The sequence below is a fragment of the Ochlerotatus camptorhynchus genome, unplaced genomic scaffold, assembly GCF_037179485.1.
Source record: "Ochlerotatus camptorhynchus isolate MF236.1 unplaced genomic scaffold, CSIRO-AGI_Acam_v1.1 ptg000006l, whole genome shotgun sequence".
Taxonomy (NCBI): domain Eukaryota; kingdom Metazoa; phylum Arthropoda; class Insecta; order Diptera; family Culicidae; genus Ochlerotatus; species Ochlerotatus camptorhynchus.
In genome coordinates, this window is record NW_027040498.1 from 2,520,304 (window position 1) to 2,532,331 (window position 12,028).

Sequence of the window (12,028 nt, forward strand, 5' to 3'; positions counted from 1 at the left end):
TGGAGAGCATAAATGCTTCCCAGCCGTCCGCGGACCTGAGAGGAAAAGTAATTCCCTATAGCGGAAAAAGGCTGTGGTGCTCAAACAATACCATCTACTGCCGATGTTACCAATTTCCAGATACCACAAGACAGCATCAACTCTCCAATTACCCAAGACTTCTCCTTCGAGGAGCTGCAATTTGTATTACGATACAGTACCGAAAACTCGGCCGATCCAGACGAAATAGGTTATCGCCGTTTGATAAATCATCATATCGACGGAAAGGACAAACTATTGGACCTTTACAACGAGGTGTGGCGTACTGATGACTTTCCGACCGCTTGGCGAGAAAATTTTGTGATCCCGATCCCAAAGGCCAACGCCATCACACGAGGTACCGATAAATTCCGCCCGATTGCTGAGCAAGCAAGGTGCTGGAAGGCATGGTCAATCGTCGACTTCGCGCTGCATTCGAGGAAAATGGATACCTTGACCGCCTCGCTCGGAGAACTGTTAAAGGACACACAGGAAAAGAACCACCAGGCAAAGATCGTCTCCTTGGTTATCTCCAAGGAATTTAACAGAACATGGCCGCCGTTAGTATTGCTAGAGCTTGTCAGCTTTGGACTTAAGGAAAATATCCGTCCCTTTAACCGAAGCTTTTTGTCTATACGATCGTTTAAAGTAGGGTTGGTAATACCGGCACATTGTTCCTAAAACCGGTTTTACGGTATTGAAAATTCTAATACCGGTAAAACCGGTATTTGGACGAAGTTCTAAAAGAAATAAAAAGCTGCATAATTTGTATAAAAAGCGTTTATTGGTCAACGATTGAATAAAAAAAATGCACTATTCAAAGCTTGGCCTGTTCGTTAAAATAACCTTTGAGAACGCAAAGAGCGTTTATCGTTTTATCTCCCAAACGAGAACGGAGCTTACTGACAAAGTTTCCGGATGCCGAAAATGCTCGTTCAGGACGTACAGTGCAAAGGGCATCGTAAATGATCTTCATGTATTTGCCTTTCAAACTCTCTGCATCGTAGTAGGCGAACTCTTGTCGAACAACTTTTGTCAAACTGTTTGCTGACGTTGACGTTGAGCCAGAACTAGAAGCTGCAAACTTCGACTGCTGCAACCTTCTTTCAAATTTTTCCTTCGCGGTCAAACCATCGTTCTCTGCATCATCTAGTCGATTGAGTTCCTCTCTTCGCTCGATCTCTGCATTCATTCCGTTCCCTTCCAAATCAATCAAACGATGTAGTATTTCAATCGACTGCTTTATCAAAGCAGTCCGCGAGGTCTTGAAGAATATTCCAAAGTCATTTGTCATTGTATCGCGGACAGAGCGGTTGCTCATAAATGTAAACAAATCTGCGTAGACGAACCGTCTTTCTGAAATTCTTCCAACAAGAGACTCGAGGAGCTGTTTCGCGATATTTGAAGTTTGTTCCGAGAGCTGCTCTAGCATAAAGTGTAAGCCCACATCGGCTTCATAGATCGTACAATCCTTACGACACAGCAGTTCAACAAGAACTGGTTCCAGCGCTTCAACAATTTCTTTGATTGTTATCAGTTCTTCTTCGCTAAAACTAATCTTGTTCTTGGTTTTCAGATCGAGCAGGGATTTTTGAACCGCAGTCCGGAGGTCGTAGAATCGGCAGTCAGCAAGCAAACTTATCCAGTATTTTACGATCGCTTATGGCCGCCACAATCTGGCTGAGATTCTGGTAGGGAACATAAGATTTGAAGTTTGGCTTGTGTCGTTTGACGTGTAAACGTTCAAATTTGAACGTTTACACGTCAAACGACACAACCCAAAGGTCAAATCATATGTTCCCTACCAAAAACTCAGTCAGATTGTGGCGGCCCTAAGCGCTCGTAAAATGCTGGATTTCTTTTCCGTGGTCTGCTTTGACATTTTTCTGGAGTACTTCGTTATTTTTCACTGGAGATTTTCTGAAGAGCTTCACTGTATCTCGTACTTTTTTCACCGTTGTACAGTATTCGGGCATAATTGTGTGTTCGTCGTGATCTGTATTGCCAATCGTGAAAAAATCGGCGTTTCCATCATCGTCATCATCCTTATCTGTGTCAGTATCACAGTCTGAACCTATAAATTGAATAATGAGGATCATAGCAACCGGTGAACACTCGTGTTTGTTTCAGTTACCATGGAGACGAAATTTGTGATTAGCCCCGGTCCCTTTCAAATTGTATCATTATTTATGAACGGTCTTGTATTTGAAATGACGTTTCACATTCATCTAGTGATGTCCGATTTTCATTCGAATAATCGTTTAATCGATTAACGAACCGAAAAGTAAACTATTTATAATCGGTTAGATCATGCCGATATAAGCATTGACATCTCCACAGGATCATCACCGATCGTTTCAAACATGTGCTGCACTCTCATTGGTGGAAAAATGGCAGCACAGCGAACAAAAAATAATCGATTGGTTGTTAATTGAGTAGTTAAAAAATGGGACATCTCTGATTTTGGTGTGATTGTTTTGATAAAAATGAGCGCAAAATCTCATCTCTTCCGAGGGGGCAGCAAAACCACAAAATTATCTTGAATACGGGGGGTTCTCATTGGATGAAAGGGACCGTGAAAGAGGACACTAAAATAGAAAGTTTTTCTTCCGACAGTTTCATCTTAGTATTCATCTTTGATCATAGTTTTACTTAAATTTTAAGCTAAATTACCTGCGCTCTCTCCGAATTCCATGTAGGCGGCCGGCTTAGATACTTTCTTGTACAAAACGTCGATTACTGCTAGGTGTATTCCATGTGCTAAACAAACTTGATGCGTAGCGGGGACCTCGTTGCCAACTTTTTTCATCACCGACGCTCCATCTGTTGTGATAGCCATCACGTCCTTCTCCAGTGATATTCCATACTGTTCCGTTTTCGATGAAAGTAGCTCAACACACCGGTCCGCGTTCATGGATCCATCTACTCTTTGCAGGTCTAGGTTCCACGTTTTGTTGGCAGCATGAGCATTTACATTCATGTAACGTCGATTCCTTCCGGTATTCGTTGAAGACCTTCTCAAAAAACATTTCCACTCGATGCCTTATTCCTGCATATTGTGTGGAATGAAATTCCATCTTTAGCAGATAGTCGAGCAAGAACAGCATCGATAGGGCAAGCCTTTGAAAAATATTGAACGATGGTTCTATTTTTCGCACTGGATCCGGATGTTGATGCAATTTGCTCAGATGTTTCAGACGGGGCAGATGCATTTCGTTTGCCAATATTATTTCATGTTGTGTTCGGAGATGCGCAATTAATCCACTTGTGCTAGAACCTTCACACTTGATAACTTTATTGCACTTGACACACTTTGCAATTCCTCTGTTCTGTTTTCCTCTAAAGAAATAGTTCCAGGCAGAATATTCTGGCACTCCTGGCTTCACCTTTTCTTCAAAATCCGTTTTGTAATATTGTTCTCACGGAATTGGTTCAAAATCTCCGCGTCTGAATCTTGCCAACTTGTCAACGAAAACGACTACTACATGGCTGCGCACTTTTAACCCGAAACATATTCAATCATTCATGCCGTCTCTCTAATTCATACCGATTCATTGACCAGACCAACAATGACGTTCGTGAGTTATTCGTGTCAACAGAGCTTAACAAACCTTAAGTTCCACCTGTCTCGATACACGCTAACATCATTTTACTCAGACGATTCGAAGAGATTACCCAGATTGGGCATAAAGCGGACTTGGTGGTGTAGTTTAGCCAATTTGGTTAACATGTTCAAAATTAAGAGAGCTGCTTTTATTTTTCTTTTAAATTGATTATACTTTTGAAGCGGCGCCGGTGGTGTAGTGGTAAGCGTGATTACTTCTCACCCATGCAGGCCTGGGTTCAATTCCAGTCGGCACCGCCGGGATGTTCTGAGGCATAACATCTCTGATCACGCCTTCCTTCGGAAGGGAAGTAAAGCCTGGTGTGGGAGCTGCCTTCCTGGCGTCGGTAGCATTGGTGCTCAGCACGGAAAACAAGATCAACGGAAAACAAATAGAGGAAAAAAAAAGATTATACTTTTGCAATAAAATACCGAAAATACCGGTTTTTGTTTTAGAAAAACCGGTATTTCGGTAATGAAAAACAGCACGGTAATACCGGTAAAACCGGCTTTGGTATAACCGGTTAACCAACCCTAGTTTAAAGTCACCGTGGTGAAGTCTTCTTCTTTCCCGATGAAAATAGGGGTGCCACAAGGATCGGTTATCGTTGTGACGATTTTCCTAATAGCGATGAAACGGTTCATTACTCATTTGTCACTCAACTTCTACATTTTTGTCTACGCGGATTACGTGCTAATTGTGACCACCGGCCACACCATCGCAAGGACTCGCATTCAAGGACAAGCAGCTGTATCGGCAGTATCCAAATAGGTGGCCTCAGCCGGGTTCCAGCTCTCAGCAGCAAAGAGTATCCGCTGTAATGGCTGCGCTTCCATTCTTCGAGTCAGCGGCGCTTCTATCTAGATCGGGGATCAACCGATCCCCCTAAAAACAACGATACGCATCTTGGGCGTTCTAGTTGATCGACACTTGACCTTCACGCAACACTTCCAGAGCGTTAAGGCTAGCTGCAGACCCGTATAAACCTTATCTGAACAAATGAATAACATTGGAGTGCCCCAGGCCAGTGTATTAGGCCCTAGATTAGGCCCCTTTTATTTATTATGTATATTTATGACTTGCGACGTGCTTTACAATTTTGCGGCATTAATCTTTTGCAGATAATACTGTGTTATTCATTGCTGCTAAAGATTAAGATGATGCTCTTTTGCATTTGAAGGAAGATTTTAACATGAAAGGTGGTTTTAGAGCTGGGAATAATTGGGTCCGACTTAACTCCGTATTTTGCAGTATTAGCCGGTATTTTTTTGGGAGCTCTTTTCACTTTACTGTGAAACTCGTTTAGAATTCAAAAGATCGAACCATCTTACGGAATTGGTGAAGCGAACCCGAATAGAAATTGTAATGTAGGAAACATCAGCAGACATCTTCAATACATTAAATTTTAACGTGTATTGCTGTAACCTTAATGTATTCAGACTTCAGTGTGACGTCCAAGTACATAAAAATACATTAGCCTCAAACGTTACATCAGAATCAAACGTCTTGACGATGTAAAATTTGACATCAGAATACATCCAATGACAACAGAACCTAACGTTACATTAGAATCAAACATCATCACGATGTAATTTGTTGCACGCATAAAACATCAGAATACATCCAATGACAACAGAACCTAACGTTACATTAGAATCAAACATCATCACGATGTAATTTGTTGCACGCATAAAACATCAGAATACATCCAATGACAACAGAACCTAACGTTACATTAGAATCAAACATCATCACAATGTAATTTGTTGCACGCATAAAACATCAGAATACATCCCATGACAACAGAACCTAACGTTACATTAGAATCAAACTTCATCACGATGTAAATTGTTGTCCCTCGGTCTCTCGCCGCATGCAAAGTTTGTTTTGTCCTGAGTCAGCAATACACGGCGAATGAGAACGACCCAAATTTGAGGTTAGTTCACTCATAAATCGCAAAAAGTGCAGGAACTCAGTTTTGAATTATTTTCCCTCAAGTTCCGAATATGAGAAAAGCAAAGATTGGATTCTCTGAATTCTCGTAAATTTTCCTTATTTTAGGGCAGATTTTTGAGGTTTTCCACAGGAAAACATGCGGCAAATTTACTCATCCTGCACTTTTTTCGATATTGAGTACACTGTACTCAAATTTGCGTTGATCTCATTGGCCGTGTACAGTTTTTTTTCGCAGTGGGAAAAGTTTGATTTGTTTACGAATTAGCCCGGGAAAGTGCCAATAATGTGTCCGTCGCGAGTTTTGGTGGCGATGCAATGTTTTTCTGGTAAGTAAATGTGAATTTATTAATTTAATGTAATGTAATTATGTTTTTTTAGGAAAGTGTACCGGTACCAGTCCCAGCCGAATCCCGGTAGGGAATCCGAAGCTGGATCCCGGGCGGGGAGTTTGCAGCCAGATCTCTTTGCAGGTTAGTCAGTGTATTTACTAAAAGCTACAAGCCCGATGACGGGTTCCGTAAACGGAGCCCGATGGGGATTCCGTAGACGGATCCCGATGGGGAAACCGAATACGGATCCCGATGGGAAAACCAAATACGGGTCCCAATGGGGAAACCGAATACGGATCCCGATGGGAAACCGAATACGGGTCCCAATGGGGAAACCGAATACGGATCCCGATGGGGATTCCGTAGACGGATCCCGATGGGGATTCCGTAGACGGATCCCGATGGGGATTCCGTAGACGGATCCCGATGGGGAAACCGAATACGGATCCCGATGGGAAAACCGAATACGGGTCCCAATGGGGAAACCGAATACGGATCCCGATGGGAAAACCGAATACGGGTCATTCAAAGTGTTTTTTATGGGGGGTAGCCGTCAACAATGCTGATGATGGTACAGCACGCAACAACCACCCTACTGCTTTCTCTCTGAGATGATCACGTTGGTCATGACGAGAGGAGCAACACAATAGTTGGGTAAAGAAGAACTGCATTATAACACACCATCGACTGGAAATGCTCTCGCGACGTGGGGCTTTAGGTAGTGATGAAAACGTCGCTAGAACTATTCCACAGCCGCAGTCAGTTTATGAGCAACAAGAGGGACGCACATTTTTGCCTGTGGACTTGGAGACATACTTCAAGTCCCCGCGTACATCGTACGGGCTAGGCAAAAATGTGCGTCTATCTTGAAAACTGTCGCTTTAATGGCCCTTCGCTCATTTTCAACTTCTATTCAATTTTCATACTGCCGTACTCTAACGGAACTATCCACCTACACTCTTCTAAAGATCATTCTCTAGCTAATAAATCATCACACTAAAGCTTCATGTTAGCATTTCCAACCAACTCCGAATACGGGTCCCAATGGGGAAACCAAATACGGATCCCGATGGGGATTCCGTAGACGGATCCCGATGGGGAAACCGAATACGGATCCCGATGGGAAAACCGAATACGGATCCCGATGGGAAAACCGAATACGGGTCCCAATGGGGAAACCAAATACGGATCCCGATGGGAAAACCGAATACGGATCCCGATGGGAAAACCGAATACGGGTCCCAATGGGGAAACCAAATACGGATCCCGATGGGAAAACCGAATACGGATCCCGATGGGGAAACCGAATACGGGTCCCAATGGGGAAACCGAATACGGGTCCCAATAGGGAAACCGAATACGGATCCCGATGGGAAAACCGAATACGGGTCCCAATGGGGAAACCGAATACGGATCCCGATGGGGATTCCGTAGACGGATCCCGATGGGGAAACCGAATACGGATCCCGATGGGGAAACCGATTACGGGTCCCAATGGGGAAACCGAATACGGATCCCGATGGGATTCCGTAGACGGATCCCGATGGGGAAACCGAATACGGATCCCGATGGGAAAACCGAATACGGGTCCCAATGGGGAAACCAAATACGAATCCCGATGGGAAAACCGAATACGGGTCCCAATGGGGAAACCGAATACGGATCCCGATGGGATTCCGTAGACGGATCCCGATGGGGATTCCGTAGACGGATCCCGATGAGGAAACCGAATACGGATCCCGATGGGAAAACCGAATACGGATCCCGATGGGAAAACCGAATACGGGTCCCAATGGGGAAACCAAATACGAATCCCGATGGGAAAACCGAATACGGGTCCCAATGGGGAAACCGAATACGGATCCCGATGGGGATTCCGTAGACGGATCCCGATGGGGAAACCGAATACGGATCCCGATGGGAAAACCGAATACGGATCCCGATGGGGAAACCGAATACGGATCCCGAGGGGAAAACCGAATACGGGTCCCAATGGGGAAACCGAATACGGATCCCGATGGGAAAACCGAATACGGATCCCGATGGGAAAACCGAATACGGGTCCCAATGGGGAAACCGAATATGGATCCCGATGGGAAAACCGAATACGGGTCCCAATGGGGAAACCGAATACGGATCCCGATGGGGATTCCGTAGACGGACCCGACGGGGAAACCGAATACGGATCCCGATGGGAAAACCGAATACGGGTCCCAATGGGGAAACCAAATACGGATCCCGATGGGAAAACCGAATACGGATCCCGATGGGGAAACCGAATACGGGTCCCAATGGGGAAACCGAATACGGGTCCCAATGGGGAAACCGAATACGGATCCCGATGGGAAAACCGAATACGGGTCCCAATGGGGAAACCGAATACGGATCCCGATGGGGATTCCGTAGACGGATCCCGATGGGGAAACCGAATACGGATCCCGATGGGGAAACCGAATACGGGTCCCAATGGGGAAACCGAATACGGATCCCGATGGGATTCCGTAGACGGATCCCGATGGGGAAACCGAATACGGATCCCGATGGTAAAACCGAATACGGATCCCGATGGGAAAACCGAATACGGGTCCCAATGGGGAAACCAAATACGAATCCCGATGGGAAAACCGAATACGGGTCCCAATGGAGAAACCGAATACGGATCCCGATGGGGATTCCGTAGACGGATCCCGATGGGGAAACCGAATACGGATCCCGATGGGAAAACCGAATACGGGTCCCAATGGGGAAACCGAATACGGATCCCGATGGGGATTCCGTAGACGGATCCCGATGGGGAAACCGAATACGGATCCCGATGGGAAAACCGAATACGGATCCCGATGGGGAAACCGAATACGGATCCCGATGGGAAAACCGAATACGGGTCCCAATGGGGAAACCGAATACGGATCCCGATGGGGATTCCGTAGACGGATCCCGATGGGGAAACCGAATACGGATCCCGATGGGAAAACCGAATACGGGTCCCAATGGGGAAACCGAATACGGATCCCGATGGGGATTCCGTAGACGGATCCCGATGGGGAAACCGAATACGGATCCCGATGGTAAAACCGAATACGGATCCCGATGGGAAAACCGAATACGGGTCCCAATGGGGAAACCAAATACGAATCCCGATGGGAAAACCGAATACGGGTCCCAATGGGGAAACCGAATACGGATCCCGATGGGATTCCGTAGACGGATCCCGATGGGGAAACCGAATACGGATCCCGATGGTAAAACCGAATACGGATCCCGATGGGAAAACCGAATACGGGTCCCAATGGGGAAACCAAATACGAATCCCGATGGGAAAACCGAATACGGGTCCCAATGGGGAAACCGAATACGGATCCCGATGGGGAAACCGAATACGGATCCTGATGGGGAAACCGAATACGAATCCCGATGGGGAAACCGAATACGGATCCTGATGGAGAAACCGAATACGTATCCTGATGGGGAAACCGAATACGTATCCATTAGTTATCGTTTCGTGTGGAAAACCTGGAAATGGGTTGTATAATTTCGAAAAACAAACAAATTTTTATACATCATCTGAACGAGCTTCGTTTTCTGAGCACAAATATATTTTTATCGTTCCCATAGACATTCATCTCGATTTGTAAACCAAGATTTAAATTGTCGATAAATTGCATTAGATGACATTAATATCCTTTTGAATGACAGTTCGCTCTATGGCGAGGGCCGCTAAAATGGTGATGTTTGCAAATGTAATAACACTGATTTATCATAGTTCATGTGAACCAAAATTTATGAAATTTTGGATTTAGGTTCCATTTTTAAACCATTTTTTCAACCTATTAATATTGGATTCAGAGAGCCGCAATTATGGCGGTAAGCTCCAACTCGGATTAACTTTTAATACCGTCCCTGTTTGGATGATCTGCGAATTGTTTGCATAGCATCGTGTTGAATAACTCTGATGTCGACATCAAAGCAGCCGGACATTCTTGATCAAGATTTAATCCGAGGATAATACCGATTGGAGCTTACAGCCATAAGTGATTTAATGAATAATTCGCTGATTGCGACTCTCTGAAAACTAAATGCACAGGTTTCATACGTCAAACTCATCCTTTGCAACGTCCTCTTGTAACTTAAAATAACAAAATGTCATAATAACGTAGGGTAGAGAACTACTTCGGCCTAATCGCCCGTTTTGGGCCTATCGAGCAGAAAACTTCAATAGAAATCCATTATTTCAGAGTTCGTCAATTCAATTATGCATTTGGTACGATACTTTAGTTAATAAGCTACGGAATGAAGTCAATGAGAACACGTGATATGAAGGTTTGCACCCATTATTCCCAAAAACAAAAGAAGCGCTCCCCGAAGTGAATTCATTGGCGTTTCAATGGCGTTTCAATGCGCTAGGACGAGGTTAGAATCCGTAGGCCGAGTTTGGTGTCAAGAAGCAGTGTTAGACTTTTGACAATATCTCAACGATTGGTTTCTCTTTATCAAATCTTACGGTACATACGGAAAGGTAAATAAATTTGGAAGCCATCAGTAATAATAACATTCCGTTTGGTGCTAAACTACGCTAGATAAAGAAGGACTAAGTGCGGGTTGTGCTTAATAGGCCGAAAATGGGGTAGTTAACCCTATAATGACTTCATAATTCCGAAAAAACATGTTTCCGGGCGGAATAAGTTTCATCAAGCCTTATGATGGTACACAAGATGGGTCGCAAGTTTATATAAAATTTAAAGTGTGGTTCGCAATCAGGGAAAGACTGAGATTTAAGAATTCTAATGTAATTTTTTCATAAATAATGCCAATTTAGAATTCTGTACTATCTAATAACTATTCTTCGAACTTTTAGGCAGTTTGGATAACAATTTAGCCAACGTATAAGATACTTACCACAGACAAACAGACATAACACATTGAATATTTCTCACTGTAAACATCGTCGTTAAAACATTACCGCCCTCTGTTGAGTACACTGTGGTGGGTAGTACGCTGAACAGATGGCGGTAGTGTGGAAACGTCAAACGCAAGGGAATTGACTATGCACGCCACAGGTGGCGGTACTACCAACTAAGATACTTTTAAATTGACCGATAAATGCTTGTTCGATGAACATCTTGCGAGTGTTATGTCTGTTTGTCTGTATACTTACTTTACTTTTGCTGATCCGACGTCCCTCGGAACCTAACCTGTATAACAAGTTGCGCCAACTAACTCGGTCCCTGGCTGCTTGTCTCCAATTTCTCGAGCGTCCCACACTTCCTACATCTTACTCCACTTGGTCTAACCACATAGCACGCTGTGCTTTTCTGCGTCTTGTACCGGCCGGATTTGAGGAAAACACCATTTTTGCGGGATTGTTGTCCGGCATTCTTACAACGTGTCCCGTCCATTGTACCCTTCCAATTTTAGCGACTTTCTGGATATTGGGTTCGCCATAAAGTTACGCCAGTTCGTGGTTCATTCCTAAATAGAGCTGGAACTAGGGCGTAACAGCTTTTGTAATCAATGACTTCTCTCGATGATTTCGCGGAAGTCATGGCTCTCCAAGGCGAATCCACATCACCATCGATTAGAGAAAGACTTCTACTACCCGATGGATATGTTGGTTTTTGTAGGTGTGTCTTGAATTCCGAGAAATCAACAAGAGAAGTCATTGTTTACAGAGGCTGTTACGCCCTAATTCCAGCTCTATCTAGATTCTTCTACTCCATTCACCATTTTCATATACCCTCTGCCAAAGATGGTCCTAAGCACGCGTCGTTCGAAAACTCCCAGTGCTCCTCGAGCATTGTCCATTGTCATATTTTTCATGCACAATAATTTTGTTTATTATATATTTGCAGTTCGTTTGCAGCAATTTTTGGAGCGATCCGTGAACGGGAAGGCTTGCCACTTGTATATCCGAACAGTGGACCAAACAAGCCAGCAACCCCGTCCAAAGTGTCATGCATTATTGACAAATTGGCACAGTGGGTCGATTTAAAGGGAGATCTGGAGGTGCAGCGATCACATTGTCATGATTGTCTGGTAGTTCACTCAAAAATGCTATAACAATCGCCAAGCTCGCTGTAATGTCACCAAGTGCCTCGTCACCTACAAATTGGCGCCTATGTC

General features: G+C 44.4%; 1 protein-coding gene across 1 annotated transcript in view; it reads right to left on the minus strand.

The window, feature by feature from the left end:
* The window catches only part of LOC135717574 (uncharacterized), a 1,030,279-nt gene that overhangs the window by 589,317 nt on the left and 428,934 nt on the right, over nt 1-12,028 (minus strand). The gene's annotated exons all lie outside the window — the stretch shown is intronic.